The sequence below is a fragment of the Mus caroli genome, chromosome 1, assembly GCF_900094665.2.
Source record: "Mus caroli chromosome 1, CAROLI_EIJ_v1.1, whole genome shotgun sequence".
Classification (NCBI taxonomy): Eukaryota; Metazoa; Chordata; class Mammalia; order Rodentia; family Muridae; genus Mus; species Mus caroli.
This window is the reverse complement of record NC_034570.1, coordinates 177,646,115-177,667,549: the sequence shown is the minus strand read 5'-3', so window position 1 is coordinate 177,667,549 and position 21,435 is coordinate 177,646,115. Positions and strand designations below refer to the sequence as shown.

At 44.4% G+C, this 21,435-nt stretch overlaps 1 protein-coding gene across 9 annotated transcripts in view; it reads right to left on the bottom strand.

Moving 5' to 3' along the window:
• Esrrg (estrogen related receptor gamma) overlaps positions 1-21,435 on the bottom strand; it is a 606,111-nt gene that overhangs the window by 389,162 nt on the left and 195,514 nt on the right. The window contains exon 1 of one of the 9 annotated variants that reach the window (XM_029477736.1): positions 13,528-17,025. The exons of the other annotated variants lie outside the window; for them this stretch is intronic. The gene's annotated coding sequence lies outside the window, so the exon portion shown is untranslated. Of the gene's footprint in view, positions 1-13,527; positions 17,026-21,435 lie in introns of those variants that run through there. 9 annotated transcript variants of the gene reach the window in all.

Sequence of the window (21,435 nt, the reverse complement as noted above, 5' to 3'; positions counted from 1 at the left end):
GACTTTCTTTGAATGAACACTCTTTGAACTCAGGAAGCAGGTAGGTGGAGGAAGGAATGTCGCTATCAAGGTATGATTAGCATACCTTGGAGCAATGAGTCACAAAGGTTACATTCCCAAGCCTCGACCTAAAGGCCTAGAATTTTGTTACTTCTTCATTCTCTGTAAAGGTGGGTTAGCTGAACATTTTAAAGTGGCAAGAGCTACTACAGAGAATGAACTCAGACAAAGAGCTAATGTTTCAAACTTGCTGTCTGCAGGCAAATGACAATGGCTGCCCACCACTCTCAGCATGTGCTTCTTCCTGGGGTTTCAAGGCTAAATATGAAAGGCATCCATGAATCCACCAATCTCAGACCTAACACTTTCATTCACTGGCTTCCCTTATGCTGCTCAGACTGGCTCATTCCTGTCTCAAGACCTCTGCCCTCTTTCTTGGTCTGTCAAGAAACATCCCACCCTCCCACCTTCACTTGGTCAGCCCCTTCTGATTATTCATTGACTCAAAGGTTTGCTCTTAAAGTTTAACCCTTCTTTAACTATCTACCCACTGCATCCTCAATGTCTTCCTAAGACCCATAGGGAGTTAGTTACCAGGTGGGAGTCCACAGAGCTGCCTTTGTCTGGTTACTTAATAACAGAGTTCTGACTCAAATGTTTCAGCACAGGGGGCACACGGGCCTGATTTGTCTTCTTCCTTTCAGAGCTCCAGCTTGGGTAACAGTGGTTGGACATTAGAGACTCCCAAGAAACATTTGTTTATTTAAGGAAACTTGAATACAATGTACTGATTTAAGCTTTATATCTCAGAGGAGCGCTTGTTTAAAAAAAAAAAAAGAGGAGGAGGAGGAGTTCTCCATTGTACATGCTCTGCCTTCTACCCATTCACACAAAAAGAGGAAGAACTGTCCAACTCCGGCTAAACACAATAAGTAAAGTCAACAGGAATGCAAATAGATTTACAAGCTTAGCATCATCATGAAGTAGGACTCTTCTGGCAACATTTTAGCCTGTGGTATGAGGTTAACAGACTAGGCTGACTCTGGCATGGATCACATGAGCTACCGGGTCCTCCAGCGGCTCTGATCTATTTGAGTCTGTTGCACAGATGGTCAGCAAAGCTTAGCCTTTCCGAACAACACTACTCTCTGCACTCCCTCTACCACCTTCCACGATGGCCAACCTTTTTTCACAGAGAGATAAACTCCAAAGCTAATAACACGCTAGAAACAGAAGGTAGACGCTCTCAGCACACCCTCGCCATAATGATGACACACACATCACACATTAGTGGCCTGAAATAGGAGACCTTCCTAGCATGTCATTTGGCAGCCAAAAACAGACAACAATGATGAGCAGTGCCATTCCACAATATCTGTGTTACAGCATCTGCTATGATGTGACATCTCTTTGTGTCACCAATAAGTTACGAAATATATCATTCTCCTCTTAGTTCTGGGTTTTATTTTGTAGTTGTTTTTATTACTCGAAAATTTCATATATTCATTTAATGGGTTATAATCAAATCCACTCTAATTCCTCCCTTACCCCTCCTCCCACTTTTCAACCCCCTTGTTGTGTGCTTTTAAATGCAGTAAGTTCCACTTTGCTACCAATATGTGCATAACAATAGGGTTATCTGCTGGGGGCACTGGCAGCTTCTTAGAAGCCTCCTCCTGGAAGCAAACTGACTCTCCCTATTCCTCAGGCAGGGGTGGGAACTCTTAACTTCCTTCCCCAAGCCTGCTGGGAACTTGGTTGGCTTGATCTTGTGCAGGTCTTGTATTTACAGTCACAGCCACTTCGAGTTCAAGTCCTGAACACACTGCCTTGCTGCAGTCACCCATTACCTCTGACCCTTACAAACACTCCACTCCCTCTTCCAGAATGAACCCTGAGTCTCAGGATGAAGGGATGTGATATGGATGTCCTACTTTGGACTAAGCACCCCACAGGTTCTGATGTTATGCACATTGATCAGCTGTGCATCTCTGTGTTAATCGTCATATACTGCGAAAAGCAGTTTGTCTGAGGAGAGTTCAGAGATGTGCTGATCATGAGATTTGAGTTTGTTGTCCTTTGAAGCTAGACATGTTCTTTCCAAATAACTAACCAAGGTGAAGTGCTACACACAGGCTCACGGAGAGCACACGCAAACACTGATGAGTTTCCTTTGTTATGCATTTAAAAGGCTGTGTGTAAGAGTGTGTAGGGAGCATGTGTGTGGACAAATGCACTCATCTGGAAAACCAAAGCCGTTGACGGAGGCCCTGTCACGTGGGAGACCCTCCACCAGTGGAACACTGAGCGGATGGCACTGTGAGCCGTAAACTGCTCATGCAGCAGGGCTGGGGGAAAGGCAGGGCCTGGCCACCGGCTGTTCCTGACTCAGAGCTGGAGAGCACAGCAGCTCTGCACCTGTTCACCTGATGGTGAAGGAAGGAAAAGCCATTACCGAGTGACAGGAGACAAAAAACCAAACTCCACTTCAGCAACTCATCCCACGGCTGGTGATTAATCTCACACTCCCACAGCCTGATGCACATTAACCAGGTAATTAATAATTTCTTTAGGGATTCCGGCTCGGCAACTGTTTTATCAACCTGCACAGTATTAGGAGGGAGAGGCTGCTTTTGTGATCGAACGTCTGGAACCAGAAAAGGGCTGTAAGGAGTAGGCGAAGCTTCACAGCAATGTGTGACACTGTTTTGAAATAAAGCACTGTACAGTTGCTGCCACAGGCCATCCTGAAGAGCCAGGGGGCAGATCCCTGCTTCAAGGCCTTCTGGTCCCTGCTAGCAACAGAGCTCTGGGCACGGTGATAGTGCTGACTTAGAATCACATGCCCACACCATGTATACAAAACAGAATGCTCCAGCAGAGCCAAACGCCGGCAACTCGGCTTTTGAAAAGGGTTGAAGCTGACATTCCAAACCTACAGTTTCCAAAGTGCATTTGGTGAAGATCAATCCCGTGACACATTTCCTGTCCTGTGAGTCTCACTCACACTGATTTAAGGGAGCATGAAGATGAAGATCAATCTTTGCAAAAGTTCCACTTTGCAAACTTCACTTCTCTCATATTAGAACTTGGCTCACATGAAGAAGCAGAAACTCCATGTGTGTGTGTGTGTGTGTACATATATGTGTGTGTGTATTAAGATTTCAAGACTGTGAACAAAATTCCAAGCATAACAATAAACCGCAAGCAGAGCTTTTAAATAGTCTCAACATTAAAATTCCAAAATCTCATGTTGTCTCCTAATGAAAAAAAAAACCGCATTAAAAATATTAAATATTTCTCTCAACTCTATCCAGAATGCTATTCAGCTAGACAAGAAACAAGAGTGTCACAGTTGTGGTCACAGAGAACTGTAGGCAGGAAATGAGGGCGGAGACCTGTCATTGTCCCTCGTTGTTGTAGCATTGGGGTCTCCAGCTCCAGCAGCCAACAGCACTCAGCAGAGAGTGGCTCTTGGGAGTCTTGTAAACAGCTACAAGAGCCTGACCACCTGAGCTGGAGAGATGGCTCAGTGGTTAAGAGCACTGACTGCTCTTCCAGGGGTCCTGAGTTCAATTCCCAGCACCCACATGGTGGCTCACAACCATCTGTAATGGGGATCCAGTGCCCTTTTCTGGTGTGTCTGAAGACAGCTACAGTGTGCTCATATACATTAAATAAATAAATAAGTCTTTAAAAAAGAGAGAGAGAGAGACTGACCACCTTACACAGACCCAAAGAAGACACCCCCCTGCATATCAGGGTTGGATGCCCTAGCCTCTCTTCAGTGTGCCTCTCAAAGGTGAGGTAACACTTGGAGCTAGGGCTGGGAACTGTGAAGAAACTTCAAACCCAACCAACCATGTTCCTCAGAAGACTCAGAGCTCTAGAACATTGGCATCTCCCTCAGCAGATGCCACAGCTAACCTTCCTACAGTAGAATGGAATTTCTTTTTCAACCTGACCTTGGGACATTTGGAGGTGATGTATGTCCGTGATGGTATGAATGAGACTGGCTCCCATAGGCTCACAGTCTCTCCCTCCCTCTCCATCCTTCATCAGTTCTGTCCCTCTAGAGAGCCATAACTAACACAATACAATGTCTACACAAGGTGCCCAAGATACTAGGTATTTAGCAAGCGTCGGTAGAAACCATGTGTGTTGAGCTGAGGTCTTGGAAGGAGATGTGATTAAACCACAAACCATGGCAATATGACAGACTTGCTCAACACAAGGTCAAAGTGTCACACAGACAACGACAGATAAAATAAACACGTAAACCAAAGTGAAATGCTCCAGACTTTTAAAGGGCACTGGGTTAGCATCATGATATCTGGTGTAGTTCCCTGACACGAAAACTTAACGGAGCAACCTCAACCATAAATAGTCTATTTCCCCATTAAAATACACAAACAGCAATGTTGACCTCAGAGTGTCACTGTGAGAGGTAAATTAATATTATCAACAAAGTATTCAAATATCAAGCACTAAAAGCATGTTTCTATTGGTGATAATATATAGAAATATAATGGTTTTGCCTGCATACACACATACACACACACCCATATACACATATTTACAGATGCATACACATACCTACACATACACATGGATACATCCACATGCATGCATACATACATGCACATCAACATGCATACATGCACACACACATGCATGCACACACACATCCATGTGCATAAATGCACACATATGCATGCACACAAATGCAGGCATGCACACATCCACATGCATAGATGCACAGACACATGCATGCATACATACATTCACATCAACATGCATGCACACATGAATGCATACATACACACACATACACATATCCACACATATCCACGTGCATGAATGCATATACACATGAATCAACACACATGCATGCATACACACACACACACACACACACACACACACACACTCTGCAGGTTTTCTTCTCCCAGAGGGCTTGATTCCAAAGCTAACTAAAGCAAGACCTTTACAAACCAGAAACAGTATTTTAAAATAACTACACACCATCTCAGCCACTAATTATCTTTAGGATTCTGTTCTCTGCAGCTAATTGAGAATGTTCAGTCCTTTCCATTCATTAGTTTTATTACGAGCACTCCAATGAATTAAAGGAGAACCCGTCATCGCCACCTTCCTTGAAACTTCCACCACTGTCACAAGGCCTTGACCTTGCCAGAGCAATTCACATTAACTCAGGGAGAACCATAGGCCTAGACACAGGATGAAAATTTGGCATTTTTAATAACTAGAATGCCATTGAGTGAGTTTGACATAGAGCTATTACAGTCTTGATGTCAGGATATGGGGTGGGCAATGCTTTGCCTGTGTCTGAGAGGGATAGCCCCTCATTCATACAGGGACTGGCCTGGCCTGGCCTGGAGTGATCCATGCTGTGTGGAGAAGCATTGCTTAGCAAGGCTGGGAGTTTACTGAAAACACAAAGATCTGAGCTCCTTTAGTCCTAGGGCACTGTGGGATCCTCAGCACATGCAGAAATAAAGGCAGCCATGTGCTTCACCTCAAATAGCTACTCTGTATGTTGGCTGTCTTAGTGATTGACAACCACCTATCTAGTGTTTTCTATACTTACACACATTTCTACACATTGATTAATCGACAGAGATAATCTTATCTAACTGGTATTTTAATTGTTGTTTTATAGCTGAGAAAGAATATCAAAACCAGCGTGAGAGGAGAAAAGTAAAGATGGTGACAGAAGTTCACGGGGAAAGCTGCATGTGGATTAGATAGCAGCCTTCTTCATAACTGCCCAAACTCAGAAGCAACCAAGACATCCTTCAGTGGGCAAGTGGACTTATCCTGTGGGTAAATAAACAGAAAAAAAACATACTCTGGTATAGCCATAAAATGGACTATTATGTGGTACTTAAAGAGATATAAGCAATCAAACCATGAAAAGAACATACAGGGAGCTTAAATGCATGCTACCAAGAAGCCAGTCTGAAATTACTACCTACCTACTGTCCCGTCCAAATGACATGACATGCTAGAAAGACCAAACTATGAAGATAGTAAAGACAAAATAGTAACAGAAGACAGAAAGAAGGGAAAGAGGTGGATTTTAGGGTTTTAGGACTGGGAAACTATTTTACACACAACTTCACTGTTTAGCATGAAATTATTATAATGATCGGTAATTATCATTATATGTTTGCCCAATATCATTGACTATGTGGACCTGGTTATAGGTCATGGACCTGAGTCATGGAGATTTATCAATGCTGGCTGATCTAATGGAAACAGACCCACCATGCTAGTGGTAGATGCTGACAGAAGGGGCAGATGAACCTGTGCAGAGGGAAGTAAGAAGAAAGGGAATCTCTAACTTCACTCAACTGTGCTGAGAACTTCAAACTGCTCCAAAACACAGACTGAACAGAAGAGACAAAACTATAGGCTGGAGGTACAGAATGGGTCTGAACACCTCACCGGCCAATGTGAGTCCTATCCGGGATGGACTGGATATTCTGGGAAAGCAAAGGGGGCAGGAGGGTGAGCATAAGGTTGTTAGAATGAAGGAACACTGTGAAAACAATTTCCCAGCATCCAACAGCTATTCAGATGTGGCAGGAGCCAGAGTCAGTGAAAGGCCTACATATCAGTAAGACTTCTGGCCCACTGTGACTTGCATTTGTAAACTGTGGACAGACTTACCACCATTCAAGTCAACCTCTTCTGTGCCTGTTGTTCCACAGATTTATTTATAAGCTAACCAAGGTTATACTCTTGCAATATATGCATCATATCGTTCTCTATACTAATAATGGCATCACAACAGTTATTCAGTTATATCTATGGGCATGGTAATATATAAACATTGATATACAAAACATGGATTTGTATATAGACGTCTTTTATGCGCTTTTACCAGTGACATCAGATAATTAAACATACAATCTTATGTTTAATATTTAGGGTTTTAAACAAAGAGGCCATTCATATTCCATACAACTAGCAGGTTGAAGCTTGGCAGCCAGGAGACCTTGGATCCTACAGGGGAAACCTAAGCTTTCCTGAGTCTTCTCACACCACAGCTCTTGATGACACTGATGATTTCCTGTTTTTAAGTTCGGGATAAGATGTCTTCACTGCCTACCATCAAGGGGTGGCAATGAATATCAAATGCTATGGTGCATACCACACTTCCTGGTATGTAAAACACTATATGCCAAATGTCCCCATTGTTACTGATGGTTAGCAATCTGAAAGAATCCTGGGAAATTTGCTATTTTTATGTAAAAGACACCATTGTACAATTTTTATACTTTCATGACTGTAAAATGTTCTCATATCCTGAGGAATTAAGAAGAGGAGGAAAAAAGCCGGGCAGTGATGGCACATGCCTTTAATCCCAGCACTTGGGAGGCAGAGGCAGGCAGATCTCTGAACTCAAGTCCAGATTGGTCTACAGAGTGGGTTCCAGGACAGCCAGGGGCTATACAAAAAAACTCTATCTCACACACAGAGAAAGAGCAAGAGTGGGAGAGATGGGGGGGCTGGTGAAGAAGAGGAGGAGGAAAATAATATTTCACGCTATTTTCCCATGCTAGCCACAGCATGCATTTTCAAACACACATTCTAACATCCAAAGCTTAACAAGGGACCTGTGAGGTAGTTCGTTAAGTAAAGACACTTGCTGATGAGCCTGACAACCTGAATTCAATCCTAGGACCTCAATGGTACAAGTAGAGGGACTCCCACAGGTTGTTGCCAGTCTTGCACAGACATGCTGTGGCATGCATGCCCTCTTCCCAAGATAAAGAAATAAATGCTGAAAAGAATGTAAAATGTTTAAAAAAGCACAGTTTATTCCGAAAGGTTTTGATTGAGATGAGCGGCATATACCATGTTTCTAACAACTGAATATCCCTTCCCTCTTTTGAACTGTCTGACCTCCTTCTATGTTGCAGCTTCCACGAGCTTGGGTACCAGCAGAGGATAGAGAATGTGTTGGCAGCCAAAGGTTCAGTCCCCACTCAGCTCTCACAGGGTGGGTTTATTAACAAACATGTGTGCTATTTCCTGAATAAGAAGCCTCTTTTTTAAAATCTGTATTAGTAGTGCGACCATAGGTGTATCTGCCCTGACATGGTTTGCATATTTAATATTGATTATTATATAAGCTTCATTACACAAAGAAAATAAAATGTTACTTACAAATGCACTTTCCTCACTATAATTTAAATGCATCTCCAAGAGGTCATTTTTCAAACCATTAGTGGCCCTGAAATTTCTTAAAACTTTCAGCTTTCCCCAGAAAGAATGCTCACAGATAATGCCTCCATACTAAAGAGGGCCTTCGACCATGTAAACATGTCTAATTATCAGGAGAAATTACCAAAATACTCAATTGTACAATTTCCAAAAAGGCTCTCTGAAGTAGAAGGCAGAATTTTTTTTTTCCTCTGGGTCATGCTTACTCTTGATAATTCCTCTACCAAGACAGAAGAGTGTCCGTTATCGCTGGCCCTGCCAGGCTGATGACAGAATGGTCCTGGTGGCCAAGGGAAACGGGTAACTATCTCCTCTCCTGCATCAGACGCTGGCCACTGTGACAGACTGGGGCTGCACACTTTCCATCACAGGCTCACAAGTCCTCGGCTCCGAGACAGGAGAGATTTGTCTTTAAAATGCTGCTTCCTGGGACTGGAGAGATGTCTGACCATAAAAGACATGACTCCCAGTGCACAGATAAGGAACTCAGTGTGTGATGCCCATGCTGGTGTGTCAACAGTGGGTGCAGTGAAGACGGGCAAATCCATCCCATCCGAGGGCCTTGCTGGCCTGGAAATCCACTTCAGTGAGACAAAGAGTCTTAAAACCTAAGCTGGAGGAGTAATTGAGGAATTTCTGAAGTTGACTAAACAATCTCTCTCTCTCTCTCTCTCTCACACACACACACACACACACACACAAACACACACAAACACATACACACACAAACACACACACAAGCACACACAAGAACATATACACACCTATACACAAACACACACACAAGTACACACACATACAAACACATACACAAACAAGCACACATAAACATATACACAAACACACACAAGCACACACACAAACACACTCACAAGCACACATACAAACACATATACACAAACACACACACATACATACACACACACACACACACATACATACACACACACACACATACAAACACACACACACACACACACACACACACATACATACACACACACACACACACACACACATACACACTGTCTTCTAGCCCTTAGTTTGGAGAAACTCGGGGGAGAAAAGCACTTAGTCACCTAGTCATAGGGCATTTAAAGTGACAGCCACCGTTTCCAAACGACTTTTCTGCCTTGCACTTAGATGCTTCATCTGGATGTGGTTAGTGGAGCTCACCACTTCTAGATGATTTGTGTTCCTGGTCACCTAGGACACTATGGGGCCATGTGGTACCTTAAATGAAAATTGTTCCCCCATAGTTTCAGCTATTTGAACACTTTGTCCTCAGTGGGTGGCACTGTTTGGGGAGGTGTAGAAGAAGTGACCTTGCCGGAGGAAGTGTGCTATGGGAGGTGTGCTTTAAGGGCTTAAAGACTATGGGGCAGGTCTCTCTCTCTCTCTCTCTCTCTCTCTCTCTCTCTCTCTCTCTCTCTCTCTCTCCCTCTCTCTCTCTCTCTTTCCCTCTCTCTGGCACACCTTTCCATTCTGGTGAGGGGTACAGATTTTACATCAAACGTGGATGTTCAAGGTGGGGTTGAAAGACAGAGGCAGGTAGTGGGCTTATGCACACAGGCATGCATGTGCCCACAAACACCCAGACTGAGAAAGGAAACCACAGATGACTACAAGTTCTAACGAAAAGGACGTCAAAGGAAACAGATGTCCTCCCTGGTGAATAGTTCACAAGATCATCTGAGTCTAGATAGAGAATGTCACATTGCATGCCAATAAAGGCACAGACCCTGGCTGTTCGCTTTAGGAGCTAGGGATGGTCAAGCACAGGGGGAAGGCATAGTGCACCACCAGTACTTAGGAGCGTGCAAGTTTCTCGTTTGCTGAAGTAGCTGGTTCTGGGGGATTTCTCAGCATTACCAGGAAGGGACTGCCTGGTGTCCTTTCTCTGGTCCTCTAAGGAAGCTCCCTGGAACAGTCTACCTCTATATCTGAGTTGTGTGGCATTGTGACAATTTTACACTATGCTCTGCACAGACAGGTATGCATTTCCATGGTTTTCTGTGCAGACTGAGTTCTGTGTGTACTAATGTGGTCCTTCCTCTCCATAACATGAACGTGCTCCTAAAGGACAGGAGAGCGGTGGATGGCTCTTCTCAGTAACTTCACTGGTGCTAACTGACTTGGTCTCTTCATGCCAACTGAAGGATGCTAGGGTATGAGGGACAGGAAAGGAAAGAGGGAGTGCTGGGAGAGAGAGAGAGAGAGAGAGAGAGAGAGAGAGAGAGAGAGAGAGAAAGAGAGATTGGCTCTTAAAGCCCACCTCCAGAAACATACTTCCTCCAGCAAGGCCATACCTTCTATATCTCCTCAAATACATGGCTTTTTTGTTGTTGTTGCTGTTGTTGTTGTTGTTGTTGTTTGTAAAGTACCAAGTGTACTGCATTAGTTTTCTCTCTTCCCTGCTCATGCAAATACAGATCGAATATCCTGAGTATCCTGGGCTGTGCTCAACATCACTAGACCCCCAAATGCATGCCACACTTGCCGTAACCACTCAGTGGGGAAAAGTTCATGTCATAGTGACCTGACCTCTCACCCTGAGCTTCGACTGCCTCCATCTTCCTTTGCTACCCAGCTAACTTAGTTAGGTACCCTGGCTATCAACAGTTGTCACTATATTGGTTCCCAAGGCTATATACAATCTGGGCTGGTCTCTGCCAGAATTTATCTTCTTGATGGCTGTGGCTTCATAGTGTCCATGCATGTGAATGAGCAATGCCTGGCTGAGAGGATTTCTCTGGCCCTGCACTCTCTGTGCCTGTTTTCTCTGACAAAGTAACTGGATCTATTCATTTGTTTCCTTCACGGGGCAACTCCAGGCCTTAAAGATGACAAAAGAATCTTTTCTTAATGCTGAGATGTGTACTGAACGAGCCTCTGTTGTGCCACAAGCTGTTGGTTCAGATGAATCCTGAGTCCGATGAGTTTCAAGAGTCCATCAACTCAAATGGAAATGCTAAGAGGTACCAATATGTCTGAGTGTGTCAACACTCCGCGGATCGCCAAATATGCATGAGTGACTGTCACACTGGCTTCTCCATCATCTAAAATAGAGAGGCAGGCCCTGGGGTGATGGTTCAGTGGGTAAAAATGCTTGTCATCAAAGCTCGAGGACCTCAGTTCAAATCCCCAGAAACCACATAAAGGGTAGATTTGTAGTACACAGCTGTAACAACAGGAATCCTGTAGGAAGATGGAGGCGGGGAGGGGGTGGGTAGGAATCAGAGAGTTCCCTGAGGCTCTTGGATCATCAAGCCTGGCACATACAGCAGGGAGAAAGACAAAAAAAAAATAGCAAGAAAAGAGGCTCAGTTTTAAACAATCAGAAGGCAGGAGCGGGCATTAGAAGCTATCCTCCAACTTACACACATGTATAGACTATGGTATAAGCAAGCCTGCATGCACATACAAATGCACTTGCCTGTGTGTGCACAGGCAAACACACAATTTAACTTTATAAAGAAAACACATCTACCACATCTAACAGTTCTGAATGATAAGGTATAGGGAGAGTTTAGTATATAATAAATGCTCTGACGTTCTTGCCTCTATCTCCTGGATGCTGGGACCATTGACTTGAACTATCAGCCTAGTTTATAGAGTACCAGCAATCAAACCCATGGCTTTGTCCATACAGGGCAAGAACTACCCTTCTGAGCTCATTGGCACACTACAAATGCTCCACAAATAGGATCCTTGATCTATCCCAAAGCACTTGGAATTTCTGGCACCCAGAAACTTGTAAGCCCCTTCCTAATGGCATAAACCCCTCCTAAAGGCTAGGTCTCCCAATTTGTAGGAGTCTAGCCCAGTGCCTGGCATTTGGCATGCTCCTGCAGATATATGTTTGGTGACTGACTCATGACCAAAGGAATTGGGAGAGTTTCTCTAACTACTGACTTCCAGAGCACATGGACAGATTGAGCTATTTCACAGGAATCTGGGAGGCGCAAATTAAAAGTTATCAAATTCAATGTCATGAGCAGTCACAGCAGTCTGGAGTTCATCCTCACCTCTTTTTAAATATAGTATATGTAGCAAATTCCCCAAAAATATTTTGCCAGATTTTTTTTCCTGCCTCATTTTTAAAATGCGGGCACACTATAAGAAATATGTAATCCATATGTCTCTGACTCATTTTTACCCAGTTCATCAAAATGCTGTTTTCATATTAAATGTCAAAATGCCTTTTATGTCTTTATATACGAGCCCTTTTAAGCTGTTATTTTTAAATGATATTGGAACATGTTTTGGCTCATTTAAAATCTACTGAGGCATTTGTAATACTGTTCCAAACGCTGGGTTCTGGGACAGCTCATTTTGTTTACTCTGGGGAAACTCCTGTTTTCTGAGACCAATTTTAATATGTTTCCTAAATTCTCTTCTTCATTTCAGCTGTCTTAGTGAGAGTCACTACCGCAGAGAGGAGTACGCCAATGTGTGACTCGAAGTTTCTTCAAAAGGAATACCTGGCTTGTCTCTTTCTACCTTGAATCTACATGGTAGTGAAAGGAGTTTAAACTGATTGCCATCTATCTTTAAGGGTGGGACATGGAGCGGGTCTTCCCACAGGGCAGAAGCTACAAGCTTCTGAGTGTCCAACTCTTAGGTGTTCCATTTCTCTTGGAATTCAAGCTCCATGTGACCCCTTTCCACCCTCCTCCCGCACTCGGTTACTAATTATTTTACTATGAAATTTTTTAACTATGAGAAAAGTAATTTTTTTCCAGGATTCATACTTTTTAATTCAACCAAGCTTACTTTGGATTTTAATAAAATATTTGTAACAACGCAGAATATTAGCTAATAAGAAAAATAACCTATAAAAGTCAGTGCTAGGGACACTGGGAAGCCATATATTTGAAGTTACAAATTTCTGAAACTCAGTCTAATATCCAAGGTTCCAGGTCCGTCAATAAAATTCTAGATGGTTTTAATCCATTCTACAAAGAAAAAGAAGTCCCCCCCCCCCCGCAATCCCTGCTGTATCCATCTCAGATTTGAGAGTATTAAATGAAGAATACAGCATTTCATGTACAGGCAGTATCGGGGATTACAGTGAAATGTGTAGTCTGGGAAGACGTAAAATAGCCAAAGCCACCCTAACCTTCCATTTCAAAATAAAAGTCTGTATTCTGAGAAATAAAGGACACACACACACACGCACACGCACACGCACACGCACATGCACACCCCGAATCTTATCTGCTCGGGTTCCAGGTCTCTTCTCAGGAGCCTCGGGCTGACCGATCTCACCTGCTGATCCAAGGCTTCTAGTCCATCCTTTAAGGAGAAAATTCACCGGGCACTGAAATTTGTCAAAGTGCTAAGACGCTTTAAGAAACAGTACTTCAGGGTCTGAGCTGAGAAAAGTTCTTTTGCAAAGGCATTGGTGAAGACTCTAACCACACAGCTAGAACATTCAGGGTCAGCTGCACAATAGCTGGTATTTAAATACCAACTAGTATAAACCACGTGCCGGGTTAAGGACGTTTCCTGGTAAACAGCCCTCTTCTTTAATAACTTACCAACACAGAACACACTCTTTTTATTCCTCTCTTAAAGAATGCAAAGGGTAGGCAACAAAGAGGGGCTCAGAACGGCATAGCCAGGTTTCTTCTGGAGAAGTCAGACAAGAGTAACTCACATTCCACTTGAGAATTAGTCTTGCAGAGAGAAGGAATATCATGTTTCCGTAGAAGCACAGAGATGACCTGGGTGTTAATTTGAATTTTAAGCAGAACCCAGCTTTTGCTCAGGTCCATCCCACCTGTCAGGGTATGGTAGTATAACAAGATAATTACTTCCTCTTATTTCAAAATGCCAGACACCCAAGTCAGACTTCCATGGAAAATGAACACAGCATCTGTATTAAATTTTATTCTAATAAGTCTATGACTGAGTATCCCTACACGTTGTTATGTTATTCATAGAAATGACGGCAGATGCCACATAAGCCCTAAAGAAATGTAGGAAGGTAGGTCCATGTAGCATATGAGAAATTTAGATGTATATTAGAAAAAAAAAAACGTTTGCAGAAACAAGCTAAACTTGAATATCATCGCTCCGCAGGGGAGTGCTTCCTTCATGGAAAACGCAAGGTTGAAATCCAAGGTTATTAGAGAGGGAGACACCAGTGTGAGCATGCCTGACAGCTTGGTGTTTGCTTCATTTGAAAGAATTTAGGCAGAACTTGATATTGATCTCAGCCAGCCATGGCTCATCACAAACCAGAACATAATGTTTAAATTCTCACAAACAGAGTTGATCAAGATAGCCAACTTAGAGCAGATGTACCCAGAAGACCCAGAGAGCCAGACTCTGGCTGTATGCCATGAACACGTATGTATATCTGTCCATATGTACAAATGTATTCTTGTGTTTACCCACCTGGACATGACCTCTGGGGTCATGATAAGTATTCCTTGAGAATATATCACGAACTTTTCAAATTTACTATGAAGGAAATACAAGAGACTAGACCATTGCCAGTGTAGAATAGACCCATCTTGTCACCTTGTGGGAATTTACAGGATTTGGGAAATAAATTCTAAAGATGAATGGACTCTAAGGGGATTCCTCCGGGCTTTCTCTGTGCAAAGTGGTATCAGTTTCTGGGTTTCAGTCGCACCTGGCAGACACTTGGCCATCTGCCCAGGACCTGCCCTGGAGAGGTCAAGGCTTAGGACCTGCTGAACAGGGAGGGAGAGGTCAAGGCCATGGACGCCTCACTCCTCACAGATGCTGAATGCAAGAAGAAAGGGGTGACCCAGATAAATAAGTTAAGTATATAGGAGACCTAGCCCATTTTCTGTTTCATCCATAGGGACACAGGAAAACCTAGGAAGTCAGCGGTAGAAAAGTGATATTATTTCTATCACGGATAGCGGAAACCCTAAGTCCTAAGTGCTATCACCCTGCTTCACAAATGGAGCATAGAGCATACAGTCACACACACCTCAGTGGCTGCATCCCCAGTGCCGTGGAAGCCGCATGCAGCCATAAAAACCACAAGCATCTCAGAGGTTGGCAGCAGCGCAGGTTCGAGTCTCACCTGGAACCTCCCACAGCATCTTCTAGTAACTGGCAAGATACAGTCTGCTTTGCTAACACACGAGACTAGAAAGCCACTGCTCAGTTGCTGGACGGCTCCATGATCCCTTCCCATGCTTTGAACGCACCTGGCTCTGCATCTGTCAACAAGTATATCCATACTAGCCTGGCAGGAGGGCAAGAAGCCAAGGATGGTTTGTAATTTGCCATCAGAGATGAAGTACCCCAAGGATGCTTTAAAGCATTTGCTGCAGTTAGAAGCAATAGGAGTCATCACAGCATCTCTGCTTTGGAGTGGTTTGTTGTTGTTGTTTGATTGTTTTTCGTTAGTTTCTGTTTTGTTTTTTGTGTGTTTGACCACACAAGTGACTTATTATTTTCAAATTTATTGTGTGTATTGCTTTAGCATTTTCTACTGGAGCAGAATCTATAAGGAGACAGGAGCTCTACCCTGCTAAGGAGGGTTTCAGCCACAATCCTTCGTTCTTTGGGACATAGTTAAATAGCATTGAAGGGAAACCCCTTCACAGAATTCCCTGGAGAAATGGAAGGATGGGGCTTGCTTGCTGGGCAAGTCTTTTCATTGCAGTGGGGATACAGTGGGACGGAGGCAGCTCCACTGTCCTGCTCATTAGCTGGGAAGAATTACCAGGCAAGGAGGTTAATAATTACACAAGTAATTAACACTGCCGTCAGATTTGGACTCTAATCCTATAGTTGCAGGATTTCAACTTTGGTCCCCAAGTCCAGGAGAAGATGAGAACAGAATGGTGATGAGCCCAACTGGCACTGAGAGTCCCTGAGAACCAGGGCTGACGGTGGGCTTCCACCCAGCCCACACATAGGTACAGCTACCCCAGCACTGACGGCACCAGCCAGGCCCCACTCTAGGTTCTCAGAAGCAAGTGTTTCTTCTTGTTGGTGCTTTGTGTTTTGTGGCAGCAAGAGCTGAAGTCACGTGTGCCGCACAGGTATTTGACAGCCCTCGCTCCCTTCACGCCTACACACTGTACATTTGGTGTCGCTGTTTATTAAAGATAACTAATACCCTAAGTCTTTATTTACTTCTGTTTATTGCTGTTTTAGCCAAAGTCACTGGAGAATGGCTAGGCTTCTGGTCCACACGCATTCTTTAATCACTGTTAGTAGGCAAAATCATCTGTGACAACTAATCCAAAAAGCAGATTATATTTATTTTGGCTACAGTGGCTTGCAATTCGTTAAAATCAACAAAGCCTTTTCATTAGCCCCCCGCTGCTGTCCTAAAAACAGACATTTCAAGGGTCTCCAAGCTGCTGAGCTACACACATGCAGCCAAGCTAATGCTGACAGATTCATGGTGCCTTTCTTAACACAAAATCTCATTAAACTAACAAACAAGAAACAGAACCCCTCGGCTTTCATACAAAGACTTCATTAACATGCCTGAACTCCGAAATCAAAATCGGAGTCTCGAAGCTTCCTGAACGTGAAAGCTAAGCAAACAGGGAGGCTGGGTCGTTAGTTAAGCAAGATTTACCAAAAATGGGAACTTTTTGTTTTCTCTTTTGAAAAATAATCTGGAAAAGAATTAGAAATCGGAACCATGATGCCCATTGCTAAGCGGTTTCTGCCTGGGCATCCTGGGCTTAGAGAGCCTGGGCTGTGATTGGCTTCACTGTTAAAGGAATCCAAAGCAGGAATGGAGCCAGGACAGTAATGAAGCAGAAAAGGGAGATGCTGTGGTGACCAGACCAGAAACAGGCCTCCCTCCCTCCCTCCCTCCCTCCTGATCTTTCTTCTCTCCCTGCCTTGTCTTTGCAGGGTGTTTCTTCAGCCTTATGCCAGGTTTTAAGGACGACAGTGTTCTGCCCTCCTTCTGGAAACTTCATGAACGTACCCACACTGATTTTCCACCATCTGGCTGTCCATCTCTCAGAAGAAGGACCTTTTTAACACCAAGTGGGAGTTTAAGGCTGAGTGTCAGGAACGGGGCAGTCTAGGGAAGATACTCCCAGGTAGGATTCAGCCATCATTGTGCCACCAGGCAGGGGCCGTAATTAATGAATACATCAGAAGGTCTACTCAAGGAGCAAAGAAGGTAGACAGTGATTTATGTTTACCTGAGGGGAGATTATTTAGCTTTGCAGGAGCTTTGGAAACGAGGGAGCCCAGACATATTCAGATAGGCTGTGGTCCCTCGACAAACCTGATGGGAAATTCAAAGAGCAAGCAGTATCAGAAATAAAGATGGGAAACCGGCTGGGAGGTGAGCCCAGAAGCTCAGGGTCCCCTCTGAAGCTCTGGTCAGGAAAGCAGTGTGAATGAAGTGTGTGTCTCTGTGACTGCTCCTTCTGTGGAATTACTTGCTGGTCTCCCCTGCCTTCACATAAATATTGTCAAGGATAACTGTCAGCTGATACCTCACCCAAGTCTCTACCCTAAATGGGCAGATTTCCAGTGGCTAAAACAGAGCAGCCAAAGTGGATCCTGAGGCAGCATCTCACCAGGCTCCCAAGGGGGCTGGCTGAGGAAATAGGGCTGCCTCCCTGACAAAGAATTCCAGTGTGGTGTCACAGGGGCCTCTGTCCATCAGGCCCTTCAGCCCTGTAAAACTTCAGTTTATTCTCACACACTTCATAAGCAAAAGACCTGTCAGCTAGAGAAGATAATCAAGTCCAGCCTAGAAGGAAAACCCACGAAAAGTTTCCCCCAATCAGACTTCTCTCCACGGGGTGGGGGGTGGGGGGGAGGTGGGGGGGTGGGGGGTTGAGCCACATCTGATATACAAGGTATCATTTTGGCTCTCTATAATTACAACTATTGTTGCCATGGAGATTCAAAGAGAACAACTGTAAGCCCAGGGAAGGCTAAGGTAGTAGCCTGTTTGTTGGTATTGGTATCATTTGCTGTACCAAGTGTGCAGGCATGTGTGTGTGTGTGTGTGTGTCTGTGTGTGTGTGTGTCTGTGTGCATGTGTGCATGTATCCATGTATTCGAAGATGAAGGTACACATGGAGGACAGACAACAACTTTTGGTGTTGTTCCTCAGGGTCCATCCATCCTGAATTTTGAGACAGTCGTTCTTAGCCTGTAGATTAACAAACAGGCCAGTCTTCCTGGCCAGTAGATCAGTAGATCATGGGGATCCTTGTTTCCTTTTCCTCCTCCCCCTCCTCCTCCCCCTCCTCCTCTTCCTCCTCCTTGGCATTGTGATTATAAAAGGGTGTTAAGGTACCCACTTTTTCATCTGAGGGAAGGAGCTTAGGTCCTTATGCTTGCAAGGCACCCAGTTGAATTTTATTCAAGGTAGGGCAGGTACATGACTTGGAAAAATTCAATGTGCCCAAGGTCCTGCTTCTAGTTGTCCATTAGGCAGCCCCCAGCCTGCCACATTCAATAGCTAATAGAAGCCATTATCTTCCCATGTAGGCTACACCCAGTAGCTCTCTCTGGCTCACCCAGATGCTTTCTTCTTTACTATCTACCCCTTTCTAAAGAACCCCAGGTTTCAGAAACCAGGCCATTTCCTGGGCCATCTTATTGGACATACAGCACTCCATGTCACCCTTACTCCCTCTGGGAAACAAAGTCTGTCTTGATTCTGTGCCTGCCTGCAAGGAGATGGACAAACAGCTTTTACGACTGTTGTCATATAAATATGTTGAGACCAGAACTCAGCAGTCACTCCCAGGGGGTACTCCAAAGTTCTACCTTTGTAAGGTTATTCTCAAACACAACACAGTCTGAGGTTTTGTAACACTCTCTCTCTCTCCCCTCCCCTCCCCTCCCCTCTGTGTGTGTGTGTGTGTGTGTGTGCATGAGAGAGAGAAAAAGAGAGAGAGAGAAAGAGAGAGGGGGAGGGAGAGGGGGAGAGAGAGAGAAAATAAGCTCCCTCTTTTCTTGGTTTTTGTAAAATGAGCAGCTATTCCATGTTCAAGATTCCTTGAGGACCAGATAATCTAAGTCACACTAGAGATAAGGATCTCATGGGTGATCGTTTACCTGCCTTTTTACAGACAACCCAAAATCCAACACACTGCCACTAGATAAAAGCCAGAATGAACAGATCTGTGTTTCCCAGGCTCACAGATCCAAAGGCGCTCCTCTGGCAGTAATACACGGAGTGCCCGCCAGGCCTCTGGAGGCTCTGCCCCACAGCTCAGCCCTCACTGGCAAAATACAGACACAGATGCTCAGGTGGACACCACATGTTCAAAACTCAGTGAATAAAAAGATCTATCCAGAAGCAAAGACCTAAGGAGGCAGAGGGTTTCTTCTCTGGGCAGACTGTCCCTTAAGTGGCTACTTAAAACAGCTACATTTGGCACAACCATGGAGAAACAAAAAAGAAAAAAAAATGCCGATCAATCTAGAAATGTTGATGTGACAGAAGAAGGAGACAGGCTCAGGGGAACTTCTTTAATTTTATTTTTCAACTGGAGACTGGGACCTGCAAGATGACTCAATAGGTAAAGCTGCAGTTCTCAGCCCGTGGGTCACACCAGCAGTTGCTTATCAGGTATCCTGCATATGAGATTCATAACAATAGCAAAATTATAGCTATGAAGTACAAACAAAGTAATTTGGGGGGGGTCACCAAAACTCGAGGAATTGTACTAAAGAGTGTGAGCATTGGGAAGGCTGGGAACACTGAGGAGAGGACGCTGCCTCCACCCACCGTGAGCATCTGAGTCAGATCCCTGGTAGGAGAAGAGAGGAAATCCCTGCAGGTTCTCCACACACATTCTCACGCCACACACAAATAAATGTAACACAAATTTTAAATAAAAAAGCTTAAGAAAAAGTAGTTTCCTTGATTTTATTTTAACTTTGAGGGTCTGAGGAAATATCACACTGTCCCCAACAGTTCAGAGATTTGGGGGCTGGGGGGGCTGGGAGGGGAGTATCAGGTTTCATTTAGTGCTAAGACATTGACTCAAGTTGTTGAAAGAGCCTATAATACTTGGGGGAATCTGCAGGCAGCAGCATAGGTAACAAACGGCCTGGAGGACTGAGGCAGAGAAGACAGCAAGAAGACAGCTGTCCTCTGGTCATCAAGTAGCAGATGGACAGACACAGTGCTCAACGCTGTGGGTGGGAATGCAAGCTCCCCTAGAGGAGCCCCAGTCACTGTGCTCAGCGGCCACAGCTCCCCGCTGGAATACAACTTGTTGGGAATTAGTGTCGAGAGAGACATTTTCAAGTAAGCTTTGCTGAAAAGCGGCTAGATGCTTAGAAATGGCAGCTGGCTCCTTTTCATTCCAAAAGCCATCCCCGCCATAACCCGTTAGTTCTGCTCTCCGGTAACAAAGTAAAAATCTAATACCAATCCTGGAAATTTATAGACACTTCTCTCTTTCTGAAAAGTACATGAATAGTGTATATACACTCTTCAAAGGCTCCATTTTTCTCTTTTGTAGCAAAACGGCGAGAGCCTATGGGAGAGTGAAGCCTGGGGCAAAGTTCCTTTCTGCTTAGAAGCCACCTGCTAATCACCTGCAAGCAAGAACAGACTACAAGGGAGGCAGCCCAGAGCCCGCCCCTCAGCACCCTGAAGGGCAGGGGTTAAGCAGAAACAAAGCGAGGAAAGCTTTCTTGGCCTGAGGGGGCCTCTGCAAAGTGACCAGCGAGACTCCCCAAGGGTAGATTGGAGGGGCTGGCGAAGCCAAGGCAGAGGATCAGAGGCTGCTTGAAATGGGCCCAAGCACTAAATGTCTGAAGTGGAAAAGAAAAGAAAGAGAAAAAAGAGAGAAAAAAAAAAAAACGTCCAAAAAGGCAGCCAGTTCAGTGTTGGGAAGGAAATACCTTGGGAAGTTAAAGTTAGTGCCTGCTGTTAGACAGAGTCCAAGAGCTTTGTGGCTTTGGCATGCAATAGGCTCCTGTTTAGGGTGCCTTTTCAATCCAGGGAGTGGCTGTGAATCTCATATTGGGGCTGTGAGATGGGCATGGAGAGGGTGAAGAAGGACTGTGGCTTCTAAGAGGGTCCAGTAAAATCTAGGTCTCCTACCCTTTAAACCAGGAGAAATCTTCTAGACGATCCACGGGGTGTTAAAAGCTTAGGACACAGAAATGAAGCTGCCAAGGATGGGGCTAGAGAAGGCTCTGCCATTAAGAACACTTCGTGCTCTC